The 4,890-nt window shown below is 35.6% G+C and overlaps 1 long non-coding RNA gene across 1 annotated transcript; it reads left to right on the top strand.

The window, feature by feature from the left end:
- The first annotated feature begins 2,418 nt into the window (after positions 1-2,418).
- Positions 2,419-4,182, top strand: LOC147491416 (uncharacterized). Its single transcript, XR_015199798.1, has 3 exons — positions 2,419-2,688; positions 3,840-3,940; positions 4,169-4,182. It is a non-coding gene; the product is annotated as an uncharacterized LOC147491416 (long non-coding RNA).
- Positions 4,183-4,890: the final 708 nt, after the last annotated feature.

The following is a 4,890-nucleotide window of genomic DNA, read 5'->3' on the forward strand; positions in this document are numbered from 1 at the left end:
CAAGAAGAAGCCAAAAAAATCATGCCGAAACAGTCTAAAAGTTAATTGGTACATCTTCTCCTCATCTCAAATCCAAGTTGTATTTTTTATATTCCTCCTCTCAATCCAAGTTCCAAAACCCCAAAACTTTCGCCTTTTAATTCTTTGATTGTCTGGCTACTCGAGGATGCATGAAGCAAAAAGAAATTGATATTGAGAAGGTCGCCAAGATGTCAGCTTCGTGAACAAGGGTTCTTGGTTAGTGCATTTCAACTTATCTTTAGTTCTCTATCTCTGAGATTATAGTCTAGAAATTGGCATTCATTGTGGGCTTATCTGTGATATCAAACAAGTGAGACGTGCAACTTGACCTTCTGAGGATGGAAAAGATATCCTTTTAGGTTGTTTTGACTCAAATTTATTGCAATTCTGATATCCGAATTCTTTCCACTTAATTTATTGGATTGGGTTTTTTTTATTGAAATTTAACGATTTTAAATCTAATAATATGCATGAATATGCTTACAAGATTATTTTGGAAACGGAGAAACACACAAACGAATTATTTTTTATATGCTTACAGGGAAATCAGACCATACTGATTAGTTACCCATACTGATTTCTCTCTCGGCCTTTTATTCCGATGAAGAGGGGCAGCCTCCAAATCACTAACATGTCATCAATGGGGCTCAAACGATCTTTGCGGTCCTCAAGGTATACTTTTTGTCCCATTTTCTTTTTTGATTCATTAGAAATTTGGTAATTTTCTTATTTGTTTTTCTTTACTAAAATTGTTTTTCTTAATGAAATTATTTGAATTGGTTTTTATGCCCAATAGATGACGTGTTTTCATCTTTCTTCTCCAATGAAACCAACGGATATCCAAGATGGAGGTTTGATTGATTGCTTGCTTAAGTGGAAGAACAAATGGATAACGGTAAGTTCTTCTAATTTATTCACGTTACCTTTGATTGCTTTACCATGCTTATTTCTTGCAATGCCGTTATTGAATTTTTTAAATACATCTCTTAAACTTAATTTTTGATCACGTCTCTAATTGGTCAGACAATTAATGTGGTTGGATAAGTGCTTTTGGATGGTAAAACAGATTTTTCCCTTACAATGGTTGTAAGCTTAGTTTGTTTCATGTTCTATAGAAAGTCGGGCTTAATTTCTGGAACTAAATCTATATCATTGCCATTACCCCTAGAAAACCATTTAGAAAAATTAAATTGCTTGAATTGCAATTAAACTAAGAAGAAAGTAAATAAATAAAATTGCTTTTGGTCAGATGCATATTCATATAAATGAAAATAATATGTATTTAATGAATGTTGAATTGGCTAAAACGTTCTAGGGCCTAAGGGTTCACACGCACATTATATCAACACATCATTCACATGTGCGAGCTTTGTAACCTTGCACTTATTAGATTCGGTTAAAGATTATACGAACGCACAAAAATTAAATGTTGGTTGCTTGAATATTACTTTAGAAACACGTCAAAGAATTACGAATGGTACTAGCGTGGCGTACTGCAACTATCAATCTACGAAGTCTCATTAACAATAACTATTACTTGGATCCAAGATATGTTATTATGTTTGATACATCCTTTGATCTCAAGCTCTCACATACAAGTATTTGGTTGAGTGGGTGACTAAAGATGCTCAATACAATATTTTTTTTTTAGCTGGGATGATTACAGAGTTGCAAGTACTAATTTCTACACATATTTTGATTTTTACCCAAGACTCTACTAAGGAAAAATATAAACAAAATGTTTCAGGGTACAGTTGAGGCTTCTGACTACTGACACATTGTAATTGGTATGAGTCCAGTAGCTTACGTATATTTCAAAACCTGTCATTGTACTGCATCCTGATTGTGTGTAGTCTGGTGCCTGGTGGTGACATTCATATATCATATGCAGATATACATAAGTGGAAAATGACGAAATTTATGATGAAGCAACCACGCATGACAGTATGATTTGGGAGTGATTCACTCTACAAGAATAAAATTGAAATCCTAACAAGGATGAACCATGCAAGTACAAGCTCCTGTACGGGGCTAATACTCCAGAGAAGGCACAATAAAATTAAAATAGAACTGTATGTTCATTGACCAGTGCCTTTTCATGTGTCGTGATAGTGTACGCAGTCAACAATGAAGCTGCAAACAAACTCTTTTTATCTTTTTTTTCGGTGAACTGCAAACAAACTCGAGTCTTGATGCAGCATAATAGGATTTGTGCATATTACCATTTGTTCAAAGAATCTTGCTCTCCCCTCATCAATTGAGGGAGAGTTTTGAGAGTGTCCACGTGGGCAAAACTAATTACGATAAAATAGGGAGAGCTAAAAAAATTCATCTACCTTTTTTTGTGCCGGAATCTAACCCCCAACAAAAACCCCAAACTCTCACAAAGTCAAAAAAAAAAAAAAAAACTAAAAAAATTATGATAAATCAGGAGGAAAAAACTCTCTCATGAACTAATCTCTCTCTCCCACTCTCTCTTCTCTACCACCCAACCTAAATCACAAAATCCTTGCTCTGAAAGTCGAATAAGTCCCTCGAATTGATGATCTCTCTCCTCTCTTCTCACTACATCCTTTCTTTACAACTAAATACCTAAGTCTCTCATTTGATCTCGAGGCAGCAGACGACCCGATCTATTCCCTTGATTTTTTGTTTGACAGATTTGAGGTTAGTTCTTTCTTCCCCTTTTCATTATCCTCGAAAAATCTCAAAGGTCTTCTCTCGGCATTCTTGAAGCTTTGTTGTCGGTGCAACAAGAAGCCTTCTTTGTGTCACCGGGAAGCTATCCCGAAACACTTGGGAGCTTTTGGTGGAAATTGTTGCGGGGTTGTTTGGCTTTAAAAGGAAATCACGGTCATCGGTTCCAACACCGGTGTCGAAAAGCAGCAAAGACATCCAAATGGTTGGCCAAAGAAGAAGACAACTTTGTAATACGATGAAGACGAGCCCCCATCTATAGAAGCTAAAACTCCAACCCCAAAAAGACATGTGTTCATGGCGGGGATCCCGAAAAGACCCACCATGTCCGACAAAGTCGTGCTCCTTGCAATGGTTGGGATGGGGATTCTCGAAACAACAACAACAAAAAACTACAGATAAGACTACTAGAGTATCGAACAACATTATTCATCCAAATCCACAAACATTCTGTGTAAAATGTTGCGAAGTCTGCCGTCTTCATGAGAATAAGGTGCACATGAATTCTATCCCAATGCACTTAGGAGAAAGTATCGGTATATGTTTCTTTAAGTAGTAACCCGACAAATCATTATTTAAGCGTTCATCCATTTTAGCGATGAACAAGTTTACGTCACTGTTACTACTCATGATTATAAGTAATATTGGTCTCTCTCTCTCTCTCTCTCTCTCTCTCACACACACATGGTTTCCAAGTTCACTGGTCTTGCATAGGTCATAAGTCATAGGTATTGACTTTTCGCGATGCACTTGGGTAATTAGTTTAACAAGGACCATTGTGTTTTAGCAGGATGAGTTTGATGTTGGGTTTGACAACGTAATTTAGAGGCAAGTTGCTCTTAATGCGCACTTCTTTTCTAATATGTATATCTTATTATATGGGGTATTATGTCTGTATAGAATATATGGTATTGATACTTTCAGAATTGTAATTGCAGCGTGAGTGGGGGAAACCTATTTTAGACTAGGTAGGACTTATAATTGAGATCTTCCATGCTCATGCTCAAACTAAATAAGCAAAGTTACAAGTAATTTTAGTAGTTTTCTGAGGAAAATATGTCAGTTTTAATTTTAGTCTCTATTGTTCTTTGTTTCTTATAATTTCTTTTCTATTATGTTAGTCAGAGTTAGCAGCGCTAATGTACAGGAGGAGTAGACTTATCTGGAGAATATGAAGTTGAGTAGACTTATCTGGAGAAGCTGAAGTTGTTAGTGCCCTAGGGTGGGTTCAAAACCATTATAAAGTTTGAGTGCATTAGTGTGATTTATTATTGAAAAAATAAATTGCATTAGTGCGATCATAGAAAGAAATAATTTAATACCTTTTACATGTCAAGCTGATACCCTTTTGTACAATTCATTGATTTGAGTCCGCTTCGCATTTTCTGAACTTATTTCATATTGTTATGATTCTCTGAACAATTTCTTATTTAAATGATTATCATTATAGGAGAGGAAGCAGAGGTCAGTGGTGCTGGAGAAACTGAACTCCAGCTTCAACAACGAAGGTGTGCAACATGCTTTTATTTGAGCGATTAATCCTATAAGCTCCAGCAGCTTGATGGGCATATGCCTTCCTATGTATGCTGCCAACGTGAATGAACTAAGATATTGATGGTGAAATACTTAAAAGGTGTGCTTTTTTATATATTTATATTTATTTTGTTCTTTCCTTTGGGTTTCTTGATTTCTTCTATAGTTTCCTGTAGGTCTTTCTATTGTTAATCCACTAAGAGTGTTTCAACATATCTTCGATTGTTTTCATGTTTAAATCACTACTAACACCTTACACAATTCTACTGAAAGAGAGGACATTGTACTATTGATAGAGCTATATATGTCCCTTTGACATAAGCATCTTAGTGGACTCATTTGTTGGTGAGATTTTGATTTTGATTTTTAATTTTTTTTATAATGAGGATGTTTGTATTGGAATTGGTATTGGTAGAATTATCAATAATTAGTTTTAATAGTGTGGTGGTTTTGGGGATGCCACGACATCTCTGGTGGGGTTGCTTTCAATACAAGTTTGTCCGGGTAAATGAGATTAAGCATGTTCATACTCATTTGCACATAGTTGTGAGCTGTAACATAGAGTCTTTCCTTCTATTTAGCTCCAAAGGGGTCTAGCTCTCCGTAAAGGTTCATTCTTCAAACATTCACAATGTCCGA

Source organism: Coptis chinensis, chromosome 6, assembly GCF_015680905.1.
Source record: "Coptis chinensis isolate HL-2020 chromosome 6, ASM1568090v1, whole genome shotgun sequence".
NCBI classification, from domain to species: Eukaryota; Viridiplantae; Streptophyta; class Magnoliopsida; order Ranunculales; family Ranunculaceae; genus Coptis; species Coptis chinensis.